This window comes from Scyliorhinus torazame, chromosome 1 (assembly GCF_047496885.1).
Source record: "Scyliorhinus torazame isolate Kashiwa2021f chromosome 1, sScyTor2.1, whole genome shotgun sequence".
NCBI classification, from domain to species: Eukaryota; Metazoa; Chordata; class Chondrichthyes; order Carcharhiniformes; family Scyliorhinidae; genus Scyliorhinus; species Scyliorhinus torazame.
In genome coordinates, this window is record NC_092707.1 from 338,676,064 (window position 1) to 338,703,930 (window position 27,867).

The window sequence follows — 27,867 nt, forward strand, 5'->3', positions numbered from 1 at the left end:
GAGGATATCAAATAATTTTGATAAGTCCCTTGCAGTCTTAAGACAAATAAAACTGTTATAAACATACACACATACATATATACTACCCGATTAATAGTCATAAAACCCTTGTTATGAACCACATTTCACTAACAGTTTTGGTATTGCTCCCAGAGGAAGCATTATAATAAGGGGCATATTTTGCAGAGCTCAAGTTTCTACAAAAGACCGCTACACTTAACATTCTCTTTCACAGACAAGTCCTCTCTCTCTTGTCTTTCTTTTCAGAAACAAGTCATTCAGCCCACAGGCCTTTGCCGGTATTTATGCTCCATACAGCCCCATCTACATTATCTAATCTCACCCATACCTTCTGAAAACAGTAAGAAGTCCTAGAACACCAGGTTAAAGTCCAACAGGTTTGTTTCGATGTCACTAGCTTCCTCAGGTGAGGAAGGAGCAGCGCTCCAAAAGCTAGTGACATCGAAACAAACCTGTTGGACTTTAACCTGGTGTTGTAAGACTTCTTACTGTGCTCACCCCAGTCCAACGCCGGCATCTCCACATTCTGAAAACAGGAGGGTGCATTTCACAGTTCCATGCTCAACAGCCAACCACACTCAAAGAGAAGGTAGATTGGAGAAATGGGATGACAGTCGGATAGCCCCGCCTCTGACATGTCTTCAAGTACAGCTTTCCAACTGCGAGTTGACAACTCAGTTCAGTTTAACGCATTCAGTTTATGTCTCATTCGTTCCTTCGAAGTCAACCTTACTTCAGCTTGAAACCTAATTCTGTGCATGGTTTTATTTCTGCTCAAACCTACTGTCAAACTCTTATCATTTTATAGTTACTGTTTGCAAGATGTTCTCTTACAGTTAGATTATTGGTTAAATATTGTTCATTATGAAATATTGCATGGTTTGTTCCAAAACATTTTGGATCTAATTTTAAGGGAATTGAGGGGGGAGTATGATGCATGCGGACTCTCAAGCAGGTGGCTAAACCAGAGACTCTGACAGCATGGAAGTTCAGTCGATCTTAAATTTTCCACCTCTGCCCAAGCCTAGCCAATCAGTTAAAGTTACAAAATCAGACAGTGGGAGAATGAATGAAGCTAAAGTTCTGCAGGATTGATCCCGAGCAGTTAAATAAGTGGTGCAGGGGGTTCTTTGGGGGGGGGGGGGGGGGGGGGCGCAAAGCAATGAGTTAACAACTGTACATTTTGGGAACTCAGTGGAATTACGATATTAAGTTGTTTTCCGTATTTTAAATACTCCCAGTCGGATTTCCAACAGGCTGAAGAGTTAAAATTCGGATCATGATTTTCTGAAGCAATCTTGGCTACAATCTAGAGGCTATTTTGTAACTGTCTTTGTGAAAACTAAATTCTCCCATTATAAGCAACTTTGCTACATGCCTTCCTGATCTCCAAAATTATTCATCCTACTACATCATCGTGGTTGTTAGAAGGTATTTAGATAACTCTCACCAAAGAATTGCATCCTTTGCTTTTTTTCCATATAATTCGAAACAGAATTAAATTAGACAGCTCACTTAAACTAAAGAAGAGACTAAGCCCAGTTTTGGGTCCCCTCTAATAAATTGGACTGTCTTAAGTGGAGCAAGCGACAGGCCTAGATATGAATGCAGCTGCCATCAAAAAGTTAATTGCTTCCCAGGCTCCACAGCAGTCCTGACAGTTGCTGCCCCTTTGCTGTCCTTCCACCCTATGGCTTACCTGAGGGCTGCTGGTGGCAAGACAGACGGTGCAGCCTGAAACTGAATTCTTCAGTCCAGTTATTATGTAGATGAAGTCTGAGGACCAATTTGACATGTTCCATGAGTCTCTGTCTTTGGGTGTAGGGATCATTCTGTGTATCGATTTGATGCTTAAAAACTGGCCTAAACTAATTTCCAGGCCATTGTCTTTACAACACTGCCAGATCTAAATTCCATATATTCTGATTTAACTGCAGATAAAAGTGACAAAGACCTATATATGGACATAATTTACAAGACACCAGGTGTTACTAGTTTTGGTAGTGATCTCTGAAAATAAGCAAAAGATTTTTATAATTTGTTCTGTTTACATTTTCACTTGTAACTGATACCTTAGAAATTACAGTTAATTGAAGCATATACAATGGATTAAACATCACCGTTTCAGTCAAATATTAAACCTCTACCTATACTCATTAACTGAAGTACAACAATGGTAGTTAAAGTGCAGTCCACCTATTTTATCACTTGTGAACATTTACCAGTTATGCTCTCATGTATTAAAGGTATAGGTGGCAAAGTCTCCTGTGTCTTCCTACACTTTTATATTCTACCAATATCTTGGAATATTAGGGTTGACTTGGCTAGATTGACCATATCTCAGGTGGTACTTCATTTTGTCCCCGCTCACCCCCAATAAGATACTGACTGTGATGCAGTACTTGCTTAGCTTAGGATGATTTAACTTGCAACTTACTGTAATTTCCTTAAACTCCATGATGGCCAGACCCTTACATGACCAGATGAGAACGTGATTGTGTGTGTATATATAGACTTCTGATAATTCCAACAATATGCTTATCAAAAGGTCACCTTCAAATCGGAGTCACAATGGTTGATTTAAATAGGGGACTAATGAATCAACATTTAAAATCTAATCAACTTTATACTGTAGACTTAAGCACAACTACAAGTTTACATAATGATCAGGAGTGTTAAAGTGACTGTTAATCATAGTGAAGGTTCACTTTGCTAAACAGTACAAGTAACCTTTTATTTTACCAGTAGCTGTTTTGTCAAATCAGGAGGAACGTTATTCTAGGTACAATTCTATTTTTATATTCAAAATCTGTTGTTCAGAGATTGAATGTTTCTTTCATGATTGCCTTTTAAACAAGGTGAGTAGAAGGACGGGTGCCTCTCTACGCAATATACACGTATAAAATGGTGACATAGTGGTGACCTCACTGGACTAGTAATCCAAAGGTTCAGGCTAAAGTGCTGGGGTCACTGATTAAATTTCAACATGGCAGCCGGTGGAAATTGAATTTTTATAATCATTTTTATTGTCGTCACAAGTAGGCTTACATTACACTGCAATGAAGTTACTGTGAAAATCCCCTAGTCGCCACACTCCAGCACCTGTTTGGGTACACTGGGGGAGAATTCAGAATGTCCAATTCACCTAACAAGCACGATTTTCGGGACTCGTGGGAGGAAACCGGAGCATCCGGAGGAAAGCCACGCAGACACGGGGAGAATGTGCAGACTGCAGAAACAGTGACCCAAGTAGGAATCAAACCCGGGACCCTGACGCTGTGAAGCAACAGTGCTAACCACTGTGCTACTATACCAACCAATTCAATTACTAAATATAAAATATAAAGCTAATCTCAGTAATTAATTGATAATGAGAACTATCAATGATTGCCATAACAACCCATCTAGTTTACTAATACCCTTTAGAGAAGGAAATCTGCCATCTGCACCTGGTCTGGCCTACATGTGACTCCAGATCCACGCAATATGGTTGACTCTTAATGGCCCTCTGAGTGGCCTAGCAAGCCATTCAATTAAAAGGGCAATTAGGGATGGGCAACAATTTTTGACTTTGCCAATGATGCCCACATCTCATGAAAAAATATATTCCTCAAAACCACAACAAACCCTTCGGGAATTTTACCATCAAATCAGTCCACAGTTTCACTGCATATTTACAGCCAATGCAATAAGATTTACTCATAAAGCATTATTTACATTTCCAAACAGAATGTGTGGGAAGTTTTCAGTGCTAGAAAGTTGCTAATTTTATAAGACAAGATAAAGGGGTACAATCTAATCTTAACTCAGGGCTGAATTTTAAAAACACATGGTCCTGGCAAATAGCATTTTAACCATTATTGAAAACCGGATGGAGTTTAAAAGTAGGGAGGTTTTGTTGCCTGGTGTCACCTGGAATACTGCGTACAGTTTTGGTCCCCTCATCTAAAAAAGGATATAGTAACATTGATGGCAGTCTAAACGAGATTCACCAGGCTAATTCCTGTGATGAAATGGTGGTCCTATCAAGGGAGACAAACTAATCAGGGTCTGTATACCTTGAGGGGTGACCTTATTCAAACATATAAGATCCTGAGGGAGTTTGACAGGGTAGATGGTGAGATGTTTCTCACTAGTGGGAGAGTCTCGAACAAGGGGACATAGTTACAAGATAAAGGGTCAATCATTTAAAACGGAGGTGTGTAGAAGTTTCTTCTTGCAGAGAGTGGTGAATCTCTGGAATTCTCTGCCCCAGAAGGTGGTGGAGGCTGGTCAATTAGAAGTATTTAAGTGGAGGTGGATAAATACTTGATAAATTGAGGAATAGAGGGCTATGAGGAAATGGCACAGAAAAGGAATTGATGCCAGCATAGATCAGGCATGCTTGTATTAAATAGCCGGGCAGGCTTGAGGGGGCTGGTGGGCTACCCCTGCTTCTATTTCTTGTGTGTCCCTATTCCTGCCAGATAAGAAGTCAGTGAGGATCCCACTCATGATCCCAACAGCTGCCCGCCAGCAATTTAACTCGAGGAACAGTGCCAATTGGTTTAAGATTAGTCATCTGCCCTCATCACTGCAGGACGTCTGCCTTAGAGAGATGCCAACCTAGCAGATTTGGACTACGGGCGGCCACACCATGCTGAGGAGCCCAGGGAGTCTCTGAAAGGGGTATGAGAGGCGAGGGGGTTCGGAGACTGTGGGCAATAGGCCAGCCAGGAGGGTTACCGGAGGGGGATGATTTTTGGGTGGGTAGCTCTGATAGACCCAGCACCAATCTCTGCAGCTAAAGCTGCTGGGCTACCGAATTACATGGATGGCAGAGTGAGGCCCTTAAGTGTTGATTAATTGGCCGCTTAGGGGCCTCAATAGACCCAAGGATGGGTGGGCTTCCCCACACCCATAAAGTTTCAGACATGTTAAGGTGGGTGGGTAACAGGAAGGCCCCCACTGGATTCCCCCTACCTACAAACCCACCGGCGGAGGAGCGTAAAATACAACCACTGCTGCCTCAGTTTCAGGATTGCAGGTTCAATTCCGGCCTCGGGTGACTGTCTGTGTGGAGTTTGTACTTTCTCCGTGTCTGGTGGGTTTCCTCAGAGTGCTCCGATTTCCTCCTACAGTCCGAAGATGTGCAGGTTAGGTGGATTGGCCATGATAAATTGCCCCTGAAGGTTAGGTGGGGTTACTGGGTGACAGGATAGGGTGGAGACTTCAGCTTAAGTAGGGTGCTCTTTCCAAGGGCCGGTGCAGACTCGATGGGCCGAATGGCCTCCTTTTGCACTGTAAACTCTATGATTCTATGATGATCCAAATGCAAGCACAAAATTTCCACTTTGAAATATGCAATGAAAATAATAACAAACATTATAGTGTCAAAATAAGATATAAAATCATCAGTAGTGGGAAGCCTTTTCACCAAAATTGCAATAGAATCATGGAATACTATAGTGCAGAAGAATCCCCTCGGCCCATCGAGTCTTCACCAACGCAAGAAAAACACCTGACCTGCCCACCTAATCCCATTCACCAGCAATTGACCCATAGCCTTGAATGTTATGATGTGCCAAGTGCTCATCCAGGTACTTTTTAAAGGATGTGAGGCAACCTGCCTCTACCACCCTCCCAGGCAGTGCATTCCAGACCGTCACCACCCTCTGGGTAAAAACATTTTTTCTCAAATCTCCCCTAAACTTCCTGGCCCTCACATTGAACTTGTATTCCCTCGTAACTGACCCTTCAACTAAGGAGCGTAACTGACCCTTCAACTAAGGAGAACAGCTGCTCACCATCCACCCTGTCCATGCCCCTCATAATCTTGTACATCTTGATCAGTTCGCCACTCAGTCTTCTCTGCTCCAGCGAAAACAATCCAAGCCTATCCAACCTCTCTTCATAACTTAAATGTTCTAGGGCAGCACGGTTGTGCAGTGATTAGCACTGCTGCCTCATGGCGCCGAGGTCCCAGGTTCGGTCCCAGCTCTGGGTCACTGTCCGTGTGGAGTTTGCACATTCTCCCAGTGTTTGCGTGGGTTTCGCCCCCACAACCTAAAGATGTGCAGGGTAGGTGGATTGACCGTGCTAAATTGTCCCTTTATTGGAAAAAATGAATTGGGTACTCTAAATTTATTTTTAAAAACTTGTCTCTCCAAGAGGAGATACATTCTGTCTTTCAGTATGTTCTCCAATAGTTTCTCTACAACTGATATAAGACTCACTGGTCTGTAGTTCCCTGGCATATCTCTACAAACTTAATTAATAAGGGGATCAGGGGTTATGGGGAGAAGGCAGGAGAATGGGGATGAGAAAATATCAGCCATGATTGAATAGCAGAGCAGATTCAATGGGCCAAGTGGCCTAATTCTGCTCCTATGTCTTATGGTCTTATAACTTTCTTAAACAGTGAGACCACATTAGGTACTCTGGCATCTCGCGCAAGGCCAGAGAGGAATTAAACATTTGGATCTGAGTCCCTGCAATCTCCTCCCTCGCTTCCCACACATCCTGGGACACAATTCATCCAGACACTGAGATTTGTCCACTTTTAAGCCTGCCATACCTCCAATACCTTGTCACTCCCCATGACTCTCTCCCAGAGTTCTATATCTGCCTCCTCATTTCTCTTGGGTGAAGACAGATAAGAAGTATTTGTTGAACACCCGACCAATGTCCCCTGGTTCCACCCACAGATTACTCGGTTGGTCCCTAACTCGCGCAAGGCCAGAGAGGAATTAAACATTTGGATCTGAGTCCCTGCAATCTCCTCCCTCGCTTCCCACACATCCTGGGACACAATTCATCCAGACACTGAGATTTGTCCACTTTTAAGCCTGCCATACCTCCAATACCTTGTCACTCCCCATGACTCTCTCCCAGAGTTCTATATCTACCTCCTCATTTCTCTTGGGTGAAGACAGATAAGAAGTATTTGTTGAACACCCGACCAATGTCCCTGGTTCCACCCACAGATTACTCGGTTGGTCCCTAACAGGGCCTACTCTTTCCCTGGTATTCTTCTTACCATTGATATATTTGTGGAATATCTTGGGATTTTCCCTTTTACCAGCCAGAGTGTTCTCTTATCCCCTCTTTGCTTTCTTAAGGGCTGGTTTAGCTCCGTGGGCTTGACAGCTGGTTTGTGATGCAGAACAAGGCCAGCAGCGCGGGTTTAATTCCTGTACCAGCCAAGAATTCTGAATTCTCCCTCTGTGTACCCGAACAGGCGCCAGAATGTGGCGACTAGGGGCTTTTCACAGTAACTTCATCGCAGTGTTAATGTAAGCCTCCTTGTGACAATAAAAAAGGTAATTTTTATTTAAATTCCATTCTGCACTCCATTAATGCCTCCGTTAATTTGCTCCCCTTGTACTTGCTAAAAGCCTTTCTTTTCCTTCTCTTCATATCCTGAATGTCTTCTGGTCATCCATGGTTCTCTGGGCTTGTTACTCCTTCCTATTGCCCTAGAGGGAACATGTTGGGCCTTAACCCTCCCCATTTCCTTTTTGAACTCCCCACACTGCTCTTCTGTAGATTTCTCCACAAGTAACTCTTTCCAGTCTACCTTGGCCAGATCCTGCCTTTTTACTAAAATCCCCTCTCCCCAAATCTGCAACCATTCTTTTTTCCAAATTGCCCATTTATTTGTCCATAACAAACCTAAATTGTCCATATTGTGGTCACAATCACCAAAATGCTCCATCACCAACACATCAACTACCTGTCCAGCTTCATTCTCCAGAATTAGGTCCAGCACTGCACTGCCCCTTGTTGGACCCTCTACATATTGAGCGAACAAGTTCTCCTATATACATTTTAAAACTGTGTGATTGGGTAAACACTGGCTCATGCGTTGTGCTAATTCTATTGTAAAGGAATTTAAAAATCATTTATCCATTCAAATAGTTTGTGGCACCATAAATGAACTGTGACTTGGGCAATCTGTAGCTAATGCCGCTAGTAACTAAAGTGGAGGTCAATTTTAGATTTGTACTCACAACATACATGTACATGTACATGTGGGTAATGATAATAAAACTAATTAATTTGATTCTTCATAATGATTTCAGAATTTTTGCAGATTTCAAATAGGACACAACATACAAATGGGATGTCTCATGAACATACACTGGAAGAATGAGCTGGTTTGCTGGTAGACATCTCTGGTCAAGTCCTTCAAAAAGAGTGTATTTTTATGATTCTACTACACTATATCAACACAGACACAATTTCACAAAAGTAATCAGTAATCGCATAAGATAATATCTGGGTGGATATGCGAATGTAATATTTTTCAGTAGATATGACACTCTTTTTACACATATTTTCAACCCTTTGACATCCATATTTGTATTTTCATCAGAAGCAAAGGAAACAAAGTTGTACCAGTGACAGGACAGTAAATACTTCTGGGAAATAGACATAGAAAATATGAGGAGTAGGCCGTTCGGCCCTTCGAGCCTGCTCTGCCATTCATTGTGATTGTGGCTGATAATCCGATTATTTCCGCTTTCCCCCTACATCAACTCCTTCTTGAAAACATACAATGTTTTGGCCTCAACTACTTCTGTGGTAGGGAATTCCACAAACTCACCACTCTCTGGGTGAAGAAATGTTTCCTCATCTCTGTCTGAAATGGTTTACCTCAAATCTTTAGACTGTGACCCCTGGTTCTGTACTCCCCTGCCATTGGGAACATCCTTCCTGCATCTACCCTGCCGAGTCCTGTTAGAATTTTATACGTTTTTGCGAGACCCCCCTCATTCTTCTAAACTCCAGTGAAAATACTTCTAACCCACTCAATCTCTCCTTAAACGTCAGTCCCGCCATCCCAGGATCAGTCTAGTAAATCTTCTCTGCACTTTCTCCATAGCAAGAACATTCTTCCTCAGATAAGAAGACCAAAACCGCACATAATATTCCAGGTCCTGTATACTGCAGCAAGACATCCCTGCTCATGTTCGTGCATCCTCTCGCTATGAAGGCACTTTATTTGCACTTTTCACAACCTGCTGCATCTGTATGCTTACTTTCATTTCAGCGACTGGTGTACAAAGACACCCAGGCCTCATTGAACATTCTCTCTCTCAATCTATACCATTCAGATATTAATCTGCCTTCCTGTTTTGCAAGCAAAGTGGATAACATCACATTTATGCACATTCCACTGCATCTGCCAGCATTGGCCCACTCACTCAGCCTGTCCAAATCACATTGAAGCATCTCTGCATCCTACTCACAGCTCACCCTCCCACCAACCTTTGTGTCATCTGCAAATTTGGAGATCGTACATTTAGTTTCCTCATCTAAATCATTAATATACATTGTGAATAGCTGGGGTCCTAACACAGATTCCTGTGATACTCCATGAGTCACTCCCCATATATTCCTATTCTTTGTTTCTTGCCTGCCAACCAGTTTTCTATCTAGCTCAATACACTACCTCCAATCTCATGCACTTTAATTTTACACTATAATCTCTTATGTGGGAGCCTTGTTGAAAGCCAAGCCCAAATAAACCACATCCACTGGCCCCCCTCATCAACTCTACTAGTTACATCCTCAAAGAATTCCAGCAGATTCATCAAGCATGATTTCCCTTTCGTAGATCCATGCTGATTCTGTCCGATCCTGCCTCCAATTGCTCTGCTATTAAATCTTTTATAATGGAGGTTAGCATTTTCCCCACTCCAGATAACAGGCTAACTAGTCTGTAATTCCCGGTTTACTTTCTACTCTCTTCTCTTTTTCAATAGTGGGGTTACATTAGCTACCCTCTAATGTTTAGGATCTGTTCCAGAGTGTATAGAATCTTGAAAAATGATCACCAATGCATCCAATATTTCTCGGGTCAATTTCTTAAGTACTCTGGGATGTAGCTTATCAGGCCCTGGGGATTTATCAGCCTTCAATTCCATCAATTTCCCCAACACCATTTCCCTACTAATACTGATTTCTTCCAGTTCCTCCCTCTCATTAAACCCGATGATCCCCAACATTTCTGGAACAAAAGAATTGATAATTTATTATACTTTCTTAAGATACACTCTAGGTAATTAATTTATGCCCTCTACTATTTGTACTCTTGGAATGCTTGACACAGATACAAGTGCTGAGTCTTGTCAACCAGCATTCAGAAATAGGTCCTAGACTAAAAACTAGAGAAATATTAGATGTATGTGTTTACCTAAAGGATACTATGTCCTTAATACCTTAAAAAATGGTAAGTTAAACACTTTAGCTCTGATTCCTTGACTACTATCACTCCTCATTCTCCATTATGACGTTACATTTTGGGCTTTGCTGCTATCAGCTGTTGTTTTCTGCTGTCACTTTGCTGCTGGTGTTTCACGAACGTTTTAAAATTAGCTGCTGCTCTTTGCCGTAGCTCCTTCTAAACCTCAAAACCTTGAAATCCTTTTTGGCTTCTCAGGTAGGTGTAAAAGTTCCCATGGTACTATTTTGAGGAGCTGGGAGTTCTCTGAAATTTCTTGGCCAATATTTTCACCTTGCTGCTTGTGGAGCCTTGCTCTGTGCAAACTACGTGCCATGCTTTCCACATTATGATAATGGGGCTACACTTCAATCTTACTTGACTGTAATTCTTTCTTATGAACTTATGACTGTCTGTAAAGTGCTTTGGAATGTCTTGGGGTCATGAAAACCACTGTTCAAATGCAAGTCTTTCTCTTACTTTCAAGTCATTAATTGGACTACAGAAATTCAATCCTTTTTATCCTCTAACCTCTTCTTCTTCTGCCCAAGCACTTGAAAAGATACACTGTAAGTGTTCTTATAAACTCATGGTAGCACTGTGGCACAGTGGTTAGCACCAGGGTCCAAGATTCAATTCCGGCCTCGGGTGACTATGTGGAGTTTGCACTTTCTCCCCGTGTCTGCATGAGTTTCCTCCCACAGTGCAAAGATGTGCAGGTTAAGTGGATTGGCCACGCTAAATTGTCCCTTAGTGTCCGAAAGGTTAGGTCAGGTTACAGGGATAGGATGGAGGTATGGGCTTAAGTAGGGTGCTCTTTCCAAGGGCCAGTGCAGACTCAATGGGCCGAATAGCCTCCTTCTGCAGAAATGGTCATCGACCATAGTTAATGCTCCTTCTCTCCACATATGCTTCCTGACCTGTTGAGTTTCTCCAGCAATTTTTGTTTTCATTGCGCTTTAAGAATGGATTTAACTAAAGCTACAACTGGCTTTAGATAGACTTCCTTCTGTAAAAACCTTACTGAAGAAAATTTTTTAAAGGGTGACAATGTTTGACTATGGCTAAAAATAATTGCTGCATTACAAACCTTTGCAGTGTTTTTAATGTAGACTAAACTATATTTTATTTAAATCTCTGATATGTTTTACTGCATTACCACATTAACAAAGTTATAAATTATGGGATGAAACTGTGTGTCCAATTTTGTCCAGAGAATAGTGTAATCAGTCAGGACTAAAAGTAGATACCTAGCACAAAAGGAGAAATATTGGGCACATGTATATTACACACGTAATTACAATACATCTGAATTCACTCAAATTCAAGCCCACTCACATATTGGTTCACAAGAATGGCTCTGCTCCCCGGCAAGAGCTATACACACAAATTTCCTCAAATTACACTGCTTCAGTACAGTAACCTGGTGTTGTAAGACTTCGTTCAGTACAGTATAACGTTGCACCCAAAATTTTTAATGCAACAGTCAGTTTGGTGGTATTTTGTGATGTCCGTTAAGCAATTTATTCCAAATGATCCTCACTGGCACACGCACTGTATTTTCTGTTTCTTTGCATGCAGTGTACAGCATCATTAAAAAATTGAAAAGCTTCGACAACTTTATGCTACATGTCACAACATATGATACATGTTGTGAATAATGTACATTAACTATAGTTCGAAAACTTCAAACTTTAATTTTCGTTCACAAAGAATATACGGTATGAGCTTTGCACAGTCCTGAAGCCCTGATTAAGACTTGTTTGTACCAATTTTAATATTTAAGAGTAAGTGTATTCATGAGATAGGCAGGAAATGTAGGTGCCAACCAGGGGTGTCCAATCTTTTCTCGTGAGGGGTCACATTTCAATTTTCAGAAAATTTCAGAAAGATAAGGTTTGGCACAGCATTAAACATGAATTTCATTTAAAAAATGTTAAAGCAATAAATTGATCATTACAAAAAAAGTGTAATTAATAATAATTACCATTCAAAAGTGTCTTGCAAGGGCAGCATGGTGATGCAGTGGCTAGCACTGCTGCCTCACGGTGCCGAGGTCTCAGGTTTGATCCCGGCTCTGGGTCACTGTCCGTGTGGAGTTTGCACATTCTTCCTGTGTCTGCATGGGTTTCGCTCCCACAACCCAAAGATGTGCAGGGTAGGTACATTGGACATGCTAAATATACTCTTAATTGTAAAAAATTAATTGGGTACTCTAAATTTATATTTTTAAAAAGTGTCATGCAGCAGAGCTAGCCAATAAACTGCTCTTTGCTTTTTCGATTAAAAAGCAAAGCTGGAGACAGACTAGGCCTCAACTCTTGTTCATTGGCATGGGGACTGGGGACAAGTTAAGACTTATTTTGCATTCACCTATGTGGCGCACATTCCACCAGCTGGCCTTAACACAATTCATATGAAAGTGGGGATCGGAAGCAGGTTGGCTTTCAGTGCAGGTTTTCCTCCTCTCCTAGTTTGCTTTATGCAGAGGGAGGAGGAAGCGGGGAAGAGTGTGTGTCCGACTCACTTCCAGTCTCACATACTCTGCACCCAGGACAGGGAAGTTTGTTCATTTTACTGCCGATCAGGAAGTCAGCATGGCTGTGAAGATGCCAAAAAGCTCTTCTTCATTCTGCTGTTTTGAGACCCCAACTGCTCTGGGTGGGAGCTGGGTTGGTGCTGTTGCAGGGATTGCTGTCCCTCATGGACTCTCAGGTCCGCTTTGCCATCTTACCCCTCTGCTCCTTAAGGGGGGGCTAGCATCTGCACAAGAGGGTGAAAGAGAGAGAGAGCGCATGGCCAAAGGCGAAGAGCATAATGCATCATGGACCCTCAAGTGTGCTATTACCTGTTGCTCCTCCAATCACACATTGTTTCTCTCCTGTGTTCAGCAAATGCGAGAAAGAAACAGTCTGTGATTGTGGGAGCCACTCCTTGCATGTCTCTCACTTCCACTTACCTGTATTTTGAACAGTGGGTCGATGGACCAGATACAGAGGCACATCAGGCTGGATTGTGGTCTGTAGGCCATATGCTGAACAACCCTGGTGTAAAACCATGGCTGCAAAATGGGCACACCTATGCACGTGTCCTGATTACACCTCCACAGGAATTGCACCCCAATCTGATCATTCGGATTTCCCATAATTCATAAACTTGGACCGGTTATCACGGTGATAAACAAAAACTAGTACTATGGAAAGCAATAAGACAATCACCAAATTCTCCTTTCAATCACCTTCCACAATGTGTTCAAGGAGCAATATACTGTGAAAAGGCTGTCTACTGTCTCAATCAGGAGAAGATGAGAACGTCTTGCAACTGAAGAAAAACAACTTACAAAATAGGGGGGAAAGAAAATTTGAAATCTAAATTCAGGAGAATAATATAGATTCATGCATATGCTGAACAACTAAATAAACAAATTTTAAATGTGTTATCAGTGCAATATATTTTTAAAACGACAAACAGCTAGTATATCAGCAACAAGATTAGATATTTCATGGTGCTTTACACAAGAGATGGGCCAGATGTCCAAGGTTTGACTGATGGCAGTCAAAAAGGTAGATTTGAGGAAAGATAGAAAGGAAGTAGCAAAGCAAAGAGGTTTGGGGTATGAATAATGAAGGGTGGGACCCAGACAGATACTGGAAAATCGTTAAATGTAAGTCTCGCCATCAGGCTCAAGGAGGTTGCAGAAGTGGGTCGGGTGAAACTGCAAAGGGATTTCTAAACAAGGACAAGGATACTGAATTTGGCACTGGCCAGTAGAGGTCAGTGAGGAGAAGGGTGATGAATAAATGAGACTTAGTGCAGGACAAAATGCAGGGAAAAGAGTTTTGGACGAGTTGATATTTGTATATAGAGGGTTTTTTGATATCAACAAGATTACCATTAAATAAATTAATCTTGAGGTATCAGAAGCAGAGACAAATGGCAGAGGAGGTAAGATAAGAGAGATGGAAAACAATAATTATGACATTATTTAGGTTCAGAATTCCTGAATCTTGTGTACTGTTTAGGTTCAGAGTTCCTTAATCTTGTGTATTATTTAGTTTGCCTGGAATAGTTGGAAAAAGTGAGATAGTGGGAAATGTCCCCTTTCTATTGAATGTAAGGTATCAAGAGTTACAGATTTTTTTTAACAAAAGCATGTAAGATTAGAATGAATAATGTAAAGAAAAAATATTTTCCAGGACTTCCTCCTACAATCCTTTCAAAGCATGACAATTTGTTAATTCACAAGATGCGGGCATCACTGGCAAGACCATCATTTAGAGCCAATACCGAAGTGCCCTTAAGGTGAAGGTGAGCCCCTTCTTAAATTACTCTAGATTGTAAGTTAACTTTCACAGTGATACTAGGTAGGGAGTTCCGGGATTTTGGTCCAGCGACAGTGAAGGAACAGCAATATATTTCTGAGTCAGGATGGTGTGAGACCTGGAGGAGAGCTTGAAAATAATGGTGTTCCCATGCACCTGCTGCTCTTGTCCTTCTCAAAGGTGACGGTTGCAGTTTGGGATGAGCTGATGAAACTTGGTGAGTTGTTGCAGTGCATTCACCTGTTGTCCGTTACTGAGGAAGTTAACATTTAAGGTGATCATGCAAACTGTTTTTTCCTGGATGGTGTCCAGCTTATTGAGTGTTCCTGGAGCAGCGCTCATCCAGAAAAATGGAGAGTATTCATCACGCTTAGGGCACATGCCTTGTAAGTGGTGGGGAGTTAGGAGGTGAGTCACTCGTTGTAGAATACCAAGCATCCAACATGCTCTTGTAGCCACAGTATTTATGTGGTTAGTCCAGTTAAACGTCTGGTCAATGGTGACCCACCACCTCGTCCCGAAGATGTTGATGGTGGGGAATTAAACAATGGTAAAGCCATTAAATATCAAGAGATTTTGATTGGGTTCTCTCTTGTTGGGAAAGATCATTGCCTGACATTCATGTGACGGTGTCAGCTATGCATGCCTTCCCCAATCTTTTCTATCTTTCCCAAGACCTGCCGCAAAATCCACCAAACAAGGAATCACACAACTAAATTTCCTCTCTCTCACCTTTAGAAGTTAAGATTATAAGCGAGGGAACAACGTTCCTGTCACTCCAAAGTATTCCACACTACACTATAAAGCTATTCATCCAGATGCACATTATTTCCTACATCTGGGGCGACATTCTCCGGAAACGGTGCGATGTCCGCCGACTGGCGCCCAAAACGGCGCAAATCAGTCGGGCATCGCGCCGCCCCAAAGGTGCGGAATGCTCCGCATCTTTGGGGGACGAGCCCCAACCTTAAGGGGCTAGGACGGCGCCGGACGAATTTCCGCCCCGCCAGCTGGCGCGGAAATGACATCTCCGGGCGGCGCATGCGCGGGAGCGTTAGCGGTCGCTGACGGCATTCCCACGCATGCGCAGTGGAGAGAGTCTCTTCCGCCTCCCGCCACGGTGGAGACTGTGGCGAAAGCGGAAGGGAAAGAGTGCCCCCACGGCACAGGCCCACCCGCGGACCGGTGGGCCCCGATCGCGGGCCAGGCCACTGTGGGGGCACCCCCCGGGGCCAGATCGCCCCGCGCCCCCCCCAGGACCCCGGAGCCCGCCCACGCCGCCTTGTCCCACCGTTAAGGTAGGTGGTTTAATCTACGCCGGCGGGACAGGCATTTTAGCGGCGGGACTTCCGCCCATCCGGGCCGGAGAATCGCGGGGGAAGGCCTGCCAACTGGCGCGATTCCCGCCCCCGCCGAATATCCGGTGGTGGAGAATTCGGCAACCGGCGGGGGCGGGATTCACGCCAGGCCCCGGCGATTCTCCGACCCGGCGGGGGGTCGGAGAATCTCTCCCCTGATCTGAACTAGTGAGGAATATATTAGTTCACAAGCTTCAATAGAAATGCAGGTTCATCCTTATAAAATTGTGTATCTTTTGCAGATATCAAGTCTGAAATCCACAACAAACAAATCTTCTTTTCCCTTATTGGTTAAGTCATCGAGCTCTTACAGCATAGGAGGCCAGTCAGCCCATCAAGCTCACTTCTGCCAAGCAAACAGTCAGTCACATTCTCCGTAGTTCCACAAGTTCACATCCCTCAAGTGTCTATCCAATTTCCTTTTGCAGTCATTGCTTGTCTCCGCATCAACCATCTTCATAGGGAGTGAGTTCTAAGTCATTACCACTCGCTGCATGAAAAAGACCTTCTTAAATTGACCTTAGTGTCCAAAAAGGTTAGAGGGATTATTGGGTTATGGGGAAGTGGGTCGGTGCAGACTCAATGGGCTGAATGGCCTCCTTCTGCACTGTACATTCTATGTTCTATGTTCACATTCCCCTGTATATCTCTTACCCAAAACCTTAAATCCATGTCCCTGAGTCCCTATCTAAATTAGTCATAGTCTTCTACACCTCGGTCAGTTCACCCGTCAACCTCCTTTGCTGCAAGAATAACACCAACTTCTCCAACCTAACCTTGTACTTAAATTCCCTTATCTCGGAATCATTCTGGTAAATTTCTTCTGCATTCTCACAAGGACCATCAGACCCTTCCTAAACTATGAGCAGAATTGAATGCAATAGTCCAGTTATTGCAGAGCTTTATAAAGGTTCAGCATAACTTCTTTGATTGTGTAGTCAATGCCTTTATTTATGAAGCCCAATCTCTTCTGATATCTTGATCTGTGCACATGAATCCATAGCTCCTTCTATCCCTTCACTCTTCAGAACTGTGCAATTAAGCCTATATTATCTCTCTCTATTCCTAATTGCATCACTTCACAATTCTCCATAATCAATTCAATGGGGGCGATTCTCCAAAATGGAGACCAAGTGTTCGCGCCGTCGTGAACACCGTCGCGTTTCACGACGGCGCGAAACGGGCCCGGGTACGACCGATTCTATTCCCCACAGGGGACCAGCATGGCGCTGGAGCGGTTCACGCCGCTCCAGCCTCCCTTCCCGGTGCCAAATGGGCGCCGCGCCAAGCCGCGTATGCGCAGTTGAGCTGCGCCAACCTGCGCATGCACGGGGGACTTCTTCAGCGCGCCGGCCCCAACTCAACATGGCGTCGGTGTTCAGGCCGGCCGCGCAACTAAGTAGGCCTCGGGGTGGGTGGGGGGGGGGGGGGGGGGGGGGGGGGGGAGAGGCCGGCCCGCCGATCGTGGGCCAGACCCCATCGGAAGCCCCCCCGGTGAAGGATTGCTTTCCCCCACCCCACAGGCCGCCCCCCCCGACCTTCGCGCAGAGTTCCCGACGGCAGCGACCAGGGCTGAACGGCGCCGGCGGGACTCTGTTGTATCCGCGCGGCCGCTTGGCCCATCCCGGTCGGAGAATCGGCGTCCCCGCCGATTCCAGCGGCCCGCGCCGCGTCAAACGCACCGACGCGAATGCCGCCGATTCTCCGCACCTCGGAGAATCGCGTGCCAGTGTCGGGGCATCGTGGTGCGGTTGCGGCGATTCTCCGGTCCGGCGCGGGGCTCGGAGAATCCCCCCCAATGTATCACTTGGTTGCCCATTCTTCGAGCTTATCCATGTCCTGTTGTAGCTAATTGATACCATCCTCACTGCACACCTCCAAGTTTAATATCGTCAGCAAATTCTGAAATTTTACTCTCTATTTTAGTAACCAAGCAAAAAAAAAAAAAAATGATCTTAGCACTGAACCTTGGGGAACACCACCGCCTATCATCAAGCCTGAAAAACACCATTTACCACAACTTGCCATTTTCTGTTCTGAAGCCAATTTTTTTATCCAAGGTGGCAGTGATCTTTATTCCATGAACCTCAATTTGGTTTGTTAACCAGCGTCTTATGTGTCAAACACTTTCTTAAAATGCATACAGAAAACATTCACTGCATTCCCTTCATCAACATTCTCTGTTCTTTCATCAAAAAATTAGATTTGTGAAACACAATCTACCATTTACAAATCTGTGCTGGCTCTCCTTAATTAGCTCAAACCTCTCCCCCGTGCTTGTGAGCTTTCCTCCCCAATTATTGTTTCTTAAAAGTTACCCACCACTGGTGTTAAACTGACTGTCTCATGGTTACTGGGAAGGTCCTTACACTTTCTTGAATAAGGGGGTCACATTGCCAGTTTCCAGTCCTCTGCACCTTCCCAGCAACTATGAAAAAATGTGGCAAGGCTTCCACTATCTTCATCCCTACATCCCTTAGCAGCATGAATACGAGCCATCTAGACCTGTCAAGTTATCCAGTCTAAGCAGAGGCCGTACATCCTCCCTATTACTTTTCATGCCATTCAGTCTGCACACTGTTTCATCATTACCACTGCAGGTAATTTAGTTCAATTGGACAGCTGGTTAAAATGGGGAGCAGAATAACTCCAACAGTGTGGTTCCATCCCTGTACGAATTATGATAGGTCATGGAGGCATGCCCCCTTTCCATGCTCCATGCTTGTTGTGGAGTGGCGCCTCTAAAGCTGTATAACCAACTCTCTCTCCAATGGAGTGCAATGCCTATGGTACTTTGTGGATTATGTCTAATTGACTGTTTCTTAGTAAACACTGATATAAATACTCAATAATTATATTAGCCTTGTCCCACATGTCAAAGCATACATCACTTTCTTTTTTATCCCTAATATGCTCCACCATGCTCTTACTACCAGCTTAAAATTTACATGCCAGGAGATGATTTTTGGATTGTCTTTTATGTTCACTGTCTTTATATTCGCGTATGCTTCCTTTGCCAGACTTATTTTCCTCTTCAGTCTCTCACTCAAGTTATTGTATCCAAATGTTTATGGCTGTATTTTCTCCTTTCTAATTAGCGAGTTACTGAAGTACCAATTAGAATATTCTAAACATTTCTCCCTATTATTCAAAAGCTGTCCAGAAAAAAAGTTAACTGAAAGAACAATGCCACAAGGTTTCCCATTTTAAACAAAAGAATTTACTGCACAAGAGTTTACAAAGCAAGTACTACGAACTTAGCACTACATTTTATAAACCCTTATCTTTAAAAACAAAAATCTCAACACGTCACTTCGCGGTGCATTTTTATTTCTACCCAAGTGTTTGCCTATACTTTCCATTTCTTGAGGGTTCCTTCACTTCTCCTGGGCCAAACCAAAGTATGCCACAGCGTTCAGGAGGTCACTTTGATTCTTCCCAGTGTTCTATTCTCTGGGATGAGATTTATTATGGTCCTTCGAACAGCACTCAGTGAGGTGACCTAACTCAGCTTAAGCATCTCACGATTGTTGATATCCCAGCTCAAACATGGGCGCCACTAACTTCTTTTTTTTAAAATATTTTATTACGACATATATAATTTTTAACAACAATTTTCAAGAGGAAAAAACAGCAAAGCAAATAACACCCAAACAAACAATTTTCAAGGGGAAAAAACATCAAAGCAAATAACACCCAAACAAACAACAACCAAACCCAACCAACATGGCTTACAATTCCCCAGTCTCCCTTTACCCACTAACTACTTCCCACCTCGATCAGTCCCCCATGCTGGTAAAGATGACGGTTCAACCAAGGTTTTTGTTTGTATTTCAGTGCCTATTTTTATCCCCAAGGCTTTCTTTAAGTGGGTGAATGCGGTGATCACTGGGTTTGTGTGGGCGGGTTAAACCCAGGGGTGAAGAAGGTTCTTCTGCATTGTAAATTCTATGTTCTATGTTCCAATTTCCAAACAGACAAATGGAATCACAGCCAAAGATTCCCTGATGTACACTGTCTAATTCCCAGGCACCTCAATACAAACAGGACTTCCACACATGCAGAAACCAAGTAACTGATTCCCACGGTTTAAAGACTTGCACAACTGGCCAATATCTTTCTTTACCCATGAGCCATCAGCTGGCTCCTATTGAGACAAGGAACCCTAGAAAAACTGATGTCATTCGTAATCAGGGCTAAAACTCTACACTGGTTTGAGCCATGTCTAGCACAAAGGACAAACTTGCCATTTATAGGCTCAGGCAGCGGACGACCGAGGGGGTCGTCCAGCCTGACTGTCTGCCCATCTTCCGCGGCTTCGTTCGCGGTCGGGTGTCCCTGGAGCGGGAGTATGCGGTGTCCACGGGCACACTCGAAGCCTTCCGTGCTCAGTGGGCACCGCAGGGGTTGGATTGTCTTATCGACCCCGATTTTCACACTTTAATTTGACAGGTTTTTGATAAGATTTTGTTTCCTTTCTCGTTCTTTTTGGGCTGTACTCCACTCGTTGTTTTGGGGCACTCCCCTCTTTTGTTTTATCCATCAGTTACTTTACAGTCTTTTGCTTGGTTGTCACACCCAGCATCACGCCAGTGTCAGTGGCGGATGCTGGCTTAACTCCTGTACGTGTAGATAAACGTACAGGTCATAAATCACAAAAAAACAAAAAATAAAAAAGACAAAACACATAAATATAAATATTTTTCATTTGTTAAATTAAAGTAGTGAGACCATATAAAAGGTCTAGCACAAAGGAAGACAGTTGGTGTTGAGGTCAATCAACTCACACCCAGGACATCACTGCAGGTGCTCCTGAGGCTAGTGTCCTAGGCCCAACCATCCTCAGCTGTTTCATCATCCCTCCACCATAAAGTCAGAAGTGGGATGTTCACAGGTGATTGCACAATGTTCTGCTCCACTCGCAATCCCTCAGACAGCCTTTTTGCGCCCGACTCGGTGACTCGACACGGCCGTTAAATGTTGCGATCGGCCTCCCACGGGATTTACGATGCTTGGGATGCCCGTCATGATCTGGATCTCGCCCTCACTGGGCGGGGTTCAGATTTTCATATTTAAGTGACCAGTTACCTTCATACGCCATGGTATCCCAAAGCCTGGGATCGAATGCCCACGCCTGGGAGATCTTGCCATGGTGCCGTTTAGCACTGGTTCCACAAATGTGGACCAGGCATAACTGAACTTGGGAGTCTCCTAGGTGATCGGAGGTCCCTGAGTGGTCGGGCAGGGTGGTGCCCTGACATCCCTGATGCCCCCAGCACCATCAACCTGGCACCTTGGCACTGCCACCCAGGCACCCTGGCACTACCACTTGGGTGCCAATGTGCCAGGTTGTCCATGTGCGGAGACAATCTGCCCTTATGAGGTGGGGTTCAAGGACCCTTGAATTGGTAAGTTGGAGGGGTTTGGGAGGTCGCGGTGGGGGGGGGGGGGGGGGGGAGGTTGATAGATCGGGGTGGTATTTAAAAAGGAAGTGAAGTATGTGCAACCTCGGCAGGTTATTCCCCGCAGAGGCCCCCCAAAAAAAACAAAGACCCGTTTGATAACGGGGCAGTCCTTGGCGCTGCAGGCTCGGAAAAACATAATCGCTCTTCGCACCCAAAACGAGGCTCTGTTTTTTTTCCCATTAAATTGCGCCCACTGTCCCTACAAGAACAACTTCTGGCTGGAAATTTTGTGGAGAGTAACTCATTTTCTGGCTCACCAAAGCCTGTTACGTCATCTATAAGCCACAAGTCAAGAGTGTGGGGAATACCCACTCCTTACCTGGATGAGTGCAGCTCCAACAACACTCAAGAAGTTTGATACCATCCAGGACAAAGCAGTCTGCTTGACTGGCATCCCATCCATCACCTTCAGCATTCACTCCCTTCATTATCAATGCACGGCGGACACAGCACGTACCATGAACAAGGTGCAGTGCATCAACTGGCAGATGTTCCTTTGGCAGCATTTTCCAAACCCACAACCGCTAACATCTAGAACGAAAGTACAGCAGATGCATGGGAACACCACCACCACCTGCAAGTCCTCCTCCAAACCACACACCACCCTGGCTGACTAATATAATCACCATTCTATCACTGTCGTTGGGTCAAAATCTTTCAACTCCCTCTGTAACAGCACTGTAAGTGTACCTACAACACATAGACTGCAGCAGTTCAAGAAGGTGGTTCACCACCTCCTTCTCAAGAGCAATTGGGGATGGGCAATAAATGCTGGTCTCGCCACGGCTTCCACAGCCTATGAATTAATGATTTTTAAAAAGACAATTCTAGCAAAAAGGTGCAACTCAAATACGGATGTGGATCAAACAGTGGACTGATGTCCCAGAGGGATAGAATTCTATAACACTTAGCTGATCTGATCTACTTATGACTCTTGTACACACTATCTAATCTCACCTGCCCTGAAATGGCCTAGCAAGACATTCAATTATAAGTCACTTCGGTCACAAGAATAACACCTAGCATCAACTTCACAGAACATAAAGGGAATGGGTATTATAACAGTCTTGCTAGAATAGTTATAACCTGATAACAGCTCAGCAAGATCACCAGCAGGAGGAAGAAATTACACCATGAAAGTTTACAAATGCAGTGTCCATTATTAATTTGGACACGAAGACTTGTGGGTGCGGCTAGGCAGAGCTAGGTTGCATATTCGGTAGCTCCCGCTTGGAACGGACTTTTGGGCTCTTTTGCAGGGCCCCCACGGCATTTGTTTGACATTTCCCGGTGTGGCAAGAGGACTGCAACACTCCCCTGACGGTGTCCCCCAGGAGTGTTGTGTCTTTTGGCTGCCAGGTCCGGCAGGTGCAGTGGAAGATTTGGCTGCAATCAGGATAAACAGGGCCCCTTCCAGCAAGCGGGGGAAGGGCAAGCTTAAAGCTGCAAACTGACCTGAGGACCTTTATCAAAAGTGAATTCTAACAGCAGAGGGAACAACTGTGAAAAGATCTCACCAGGGCCACTGAAGAAGCGGGGACAAGGCTTCCGGTGGCAGCCATGGAGGAGTAGGTCACGCATTCGGCAGCTCCCGTCTGGAACGGACACTTAGACCTTTTTCAGGAGTTTCCACGGACATTTTGGGGCAGATTGGTGAAGAGAACACTGCCAAAAGGATTCCCTCTCGAGACTTTTGGGCTCTTTTCAAGGCCCCCAAGGGCACTTTTTCAACGTTTCCCGGTGTGGGAAGGAGTTAATAATAGTTCCCGTCAGTATATGACTTTAACTAGGAGCGGGGTGACAAAAAAGGTGGTGGTGGACCAGAAGAAGGGAGGGAAGAAGGACAAAATGGCGGCGGGCGGAGACCAGGGAGCGTGGAGGCAGTGGGCGGAGGAGCAACAGGAGGGTATCCAGCGCTGCCTCAGAGAGATTAAAAAGGACCTGCTAGAGCCGATGAAGGCTTCTATTGATAAGCTGCTGGAGACACAGACGGCCCAGGGGGTGGCGATCCGAGAGGCTCAACAAAAGTGGGTGGGGGGGGGGGTGGGTGGGGGAGAATCGAGTTGCTGCTGCTAAGATCAAGGAGGAGCTGGAGCGAGTGGGGTGGGTCAAGACGGGGGTATGCCGCTGTGGGGAACGGGCCGGGTGTGGGGTGCGGGCGCGTGGCTGGCCAAGGAGGGGTCATGGCTAGTCGGCGGGGGAGGGGGGCGGGTAGCCCCCTAATCCGGCTGATAACCTGGAACGTAAGGGGACTGAATGGGCCGGTCAAGCGGGCCCGCGTGTTCGCGCACCTGAAGGGGCTCAAGGCGGATGTGGCTATGCTCCAGGAGACACATCTGAAGGTAGCAGACCAGGTAAGACTGAGGAAAGGGTGGGTAGGTCAGGTGTTTCACTCGGGGCTGGATGCCAAAAATCGAGGGGTGGCGATCTTGGTGGGAAAGAGGGTGTCATTCGAGGCGTCGAGCATTGTGGCAGATAATGGCGGTAGGTACATAATAGTAAGTGGTAAGTTGCAGGGAGAGAGGGTGGTACTGGTCAATGTGTATGCTCCGAACTGGGACAATGCAGGTTTTATGCGGCGTATGTTGGGTCGGATCCCAGACTTGGAAGTGGGGGGCCTGATAATGGGGGGAGACTTTAACACGGTGTTGGATCCTGCACTGGATCACTCCAGGTCTAGGACGGGTAGGAAGCCGGCGGCGGCTAGAGTGTTGAGGGGATTTATGGACCAAATGGGAGGGGTGGACCCTTGGAGATTTGCAAGGCTGGGGTCTAGGGAATTTTCATTCTTCTCACATGTCCATAAGGCTTATTCTCGAATCGACTTTTTCATTTTGAGCAGGGCGCTGATAGCGAGAGTAGAGGATACCGAGTATTCGGCAATAGCCATTTCGGACCACGCCCCGCATTGGGTGGACTTGGAGATGGGGAGGAGAGGGACCAGCGCCCGCTGTGGCGCTTGGAGGTGGGGCTGTTAGCAGACGAGGAAGTGAGCGAGCAGGTCCGAGGAAGTATAGAGAGGTACTTGGAGACCAACGACAACGCGGAGGTCCGAGTGGGGATGGTACGGGAGGCACTGAAGGCGGTGGTGAGGGGAGAGCTGATCTCCATCAGGGCCCACAAGGAGCGGGGGGGAGAGGGAGAGGATGGTGGGGGAGATGGTGAGGGTAGACAGGAGGTATGCGGAAGAACCTGAAGAAGGATTGGTGAGGAAGAGGCGCAGCCTCCAGGCCGAATTCGACCTGGTGACCACCAGGAAGGCGGAGGTGCAGTGGAGGAAAGCCCAGGGGGCAGTCTACGAGTATGGGGAAAAGGCAAGCCGGATGCTGGCGCATCAGCTTCGGAAGCGGGACGCAGCTAGGGAGATCGGGGGAGTTAAGGACAGGGGAGGGAGCGTGGTGCGGAGTGGGGTTGGCATCAATGGGGTCTTCAGGGACTTCTACGAGGAATTGTACCGATCCGAGCCCCCACGGGAGGAGGGAAGGGTGGGCCGTTTCCTGGACCAATTGAGGTTTCCAAAGGTAGAAGAGGGACTGGTGGCGGGACTGGGAGCCCCGATTGGGCTGGAGGAGCTGATCAAAGGGATAGGAAGCATGCAGGCGGGGAAGGCACCGGGTTCGGACGGTTTACCGGTCGCGTTCTATAAAAAATATATGGACCTGTTGGGCCCGCTGTTAGTTAGGACCTTTAATGAGGCAAGGGAGGGGGGGGGCTTCACCCCCGACGATGTCCCGGGCACTGATCTCCTTGATCCTGAAGCGGGACAAGGATCCCCTGCAATGTGGGTCTTACAGACCGATTTCCTTGCTAAATGTAGATGCCAAGGTGCTGGCGAAGGTCTTAGCCACGAGGATTGAGGATTGTGTGCCGCAGATCATCCATGAAGACCAGACGGGGTTTGTGAAGGGGAGACAGTTGAACGCGAATGTGCGGAGGCTTTTGAACGTTATCATGATGCCGGCGAGGGAGGGGGAGGCGGAGATAGTGGTGGCGATGGACGCTGAGAAAGCCTTCGATAGGGTAGAGTGGGGGTACCTGTGGGAGGTGCTGAAGAGGTTCGGGTTTGGGGAGGGGTTTGTCAGGTGGGTTAGGCTGTTGTACGAGGTCCCGATGGCGAGTGTGGCCACAAATAGGAGGAGGTCAGAGTACTTTTGGTTGCACCGAGGGACGAGACAGGGGTGTCCCCTGTCCCCCCTGCTCTTCGCACTGGCGATTGAACCCCTGGCTATGGCACTGAGAGAGTCGAGGAACTGGAGGGGGTTGGTGCGGGGTGGGGAGGAGCATAGGGTGTCGCTTTATGCGGACGACCTGCTGCTGTATGTGGCGGACCTGGTGGGAGGAATGCCAGAGGTAATGAGGATGCTTAGGGAATTCGGGGACTTTTCGGGGTACAAGCTCAATATGGGGAAGAGCGAGCTGTTAGTAGTTCAGCTAGGGGACCAGGAGAGGGGGATTGGCGAGCTCCCACTAAAAAGGGCGGAGAGGAGTTTCAGATATTTGGGGGTCCAGGTGGCCAGGAGCTGGGGGCCCTGCATAGGCTTAACTTTACAAGGCTGGTGGAGCAAATGGAGGAGGAGTTCAAGAGGTGGGACGCGTTGCCGCTGTCCCTGGCGGGTAGGGTGCAGTCAATCAAAATGACGGTGCTCCCAAGGTTTTTGTTCCTGTTCCAGTGCCTCCCCGTGTTTATCCCGAAGGCTTTTTTCAGGCGGGCTAATAGGAGCATAACGGGGTTTGTGTGGGCGCGACGGACTCAGAGGGTGAGAAGGGTGTTCCTGGAGCGAAGTAGAGATGGGGGGGCTGGCGCTGCCCAACCTCTGTGGATACTACTGGGCCGCCAATGCGACAATGGTGCACAAGTGGGTGATGGAGGGGGAGGGGGCTGCATGGAAGAGGCTGGAGACGGCGTCCTGCGTGGGTACGAGTCTGGGGGCGCTGGCAACGGCACCGCTGCCACTCCCTCCAAGGAGGTATACCACGAGCCTGGTGGTGGTGGCGGCCCTCAAAATTTGGGGGCAGTGGAGGCGGCATAGGGGTGAAGTTAGGGCCTTGGCGTGGACCCCATTACGGGGGAACCACCGGTTCGCCCCAGGAAGACCAGGTGGAGGGTTTTCGGGGTGGCACAGGGCAGGCGTACGAAAGTTGGGGGACCTGTTTGTGGACGGGAAGTTTGCGAGCTTGGGTGAGCTGGAGGAGAAGTACGGGCTCCCCCCGGGGAACACCTTCAGGTACTTACAGGTAAGGGCGTTTGCTAGACGGCAGGTGGTGGAATTCCCACGGCTACTGCCACACACAGTACAGGACAGGGTGCTCTCGGGGGGGTGGGTGGGAGTGGGGAAGATCTCGGAAACTTACCAGGTGATGCAGGAGGAGGAGGAGGCCTCGGTGGTGGAGTTGAAAGGTAAGTGGGAGGAGGAGTTGGGAGAGGAGATCGAAGAGGGGACGTGGGCAGATGCCCTAGGGAGGGTGAACTCTTCCTCTTCATGCGCGAGGCTCAGCCTCATACAGTTTAAGGTGCTGCACAGGGCACACATGACCGAGACAAGGATGAGCAGGTTCTTTGGGGGTGAGGACAGGTGTGTTAGGTGCTCAGGGAGCCCAGCAAATCACACCCATATGTTCTGGGCATGCCCAGCGCTGGAGGAATTTTGGAAGGGCGTAGCGAGGACAGTGTCGAGGGTGGTAGGATCCAGGGTCAAACCGGGCTGGGGGCTCGCAATATTTGGGGTGGCAGAGGAGCCGGGAGTGCAGGAGGCGAAAGAGGCCGGAATTCTGGCCTTTGCGTCCCTGGTAGCCCGGCGAAGGATTCTCCTTCAGTGGAAAGATACGAGGCCCCCAAGCGTGGAATCCTGGATCAGCGATATGGCAGGCTTCATTAAATTGGAGAGGGTGAAATTTGCCTTGAGAGGGTCGGTACAAGGGTTCTTTAGGCGGTGGCAACCATTCTTAGACTTTCTGGCAGAACGCTCGACATTGGTCAATGGCAGCAGCAGCTCGGGGGGTGGGTTTACTTTATTTTTGTTTATGTTATTTACACTGGAGGGTCTGAGGGGGTGTATACACCTGTTGTCTTAAGTCGGGGTGTTAATGTTAATTTATTATTTAGGTACGGGGGGGGGGGAGGGGTTTGGGGGTTGCTTTTTTAGATTGTGTTTTGTACTTAACCCTGTTGGGTTCTTTTTTCTTTCTCATTTTGTTATTGATATTTTATGAAAACCTTTAATAAAAATTATTTTTTTAAAAATAAAAATTAATTTGGACACAAAAGTTTATAATTGAAGTATATAAAAATGACAGAGCACACAACAATAAAATAATGACTCAATTCAATCTACATGCCTGAGGCTAATTATCCCCCATCTTACAACCATGAAGACTGCATTTGGTCTTTTGATTGTATGTAAAGCCACTTAAGTTTTAACATATCAATACAAGAACAAAATACTGTGGATGCTGGAAATATGAATAAAAGTAAAAATTCTGGAAATATTCAACAG

At 46.2% G+C, this 27,867-nt stretch overlaps 1 protein-coding gene across 8 annotated transcripts in view; it reads right to left on the reverse strand.

Annotated features, from left to right (window-relative positions):
• The window catches only part of LOC140425211 (G patch domain-containing protein 2-like), a 398,136-nt gene that overhangs the window by 367,484 nt on the left and 2,785 nt on the right, over window positions 1-27,867 (reverse strand). For 2 of the 8 annotated variants that reach the window (XM_072509265.1, XM_072509274.1), the window contains exon 2: window positions 1,721-1,975. The exons of 4 other annotated variants lie outside the window; for them this stretch is intronic. The gene's annotated coding sequence lies outside the window, so the exon portion shown is untranslated. Of the gene's footprint in view, window positions 1-1,720; window positions 1,976-21,692; window positions 21,789-21,830; window positions 21,905-27,867 lie in introns of those variants that run through there. 2 more of the 8 variants (XM_072509284.1, XM_072509293.1) reach the window with 2 other exon arrangements.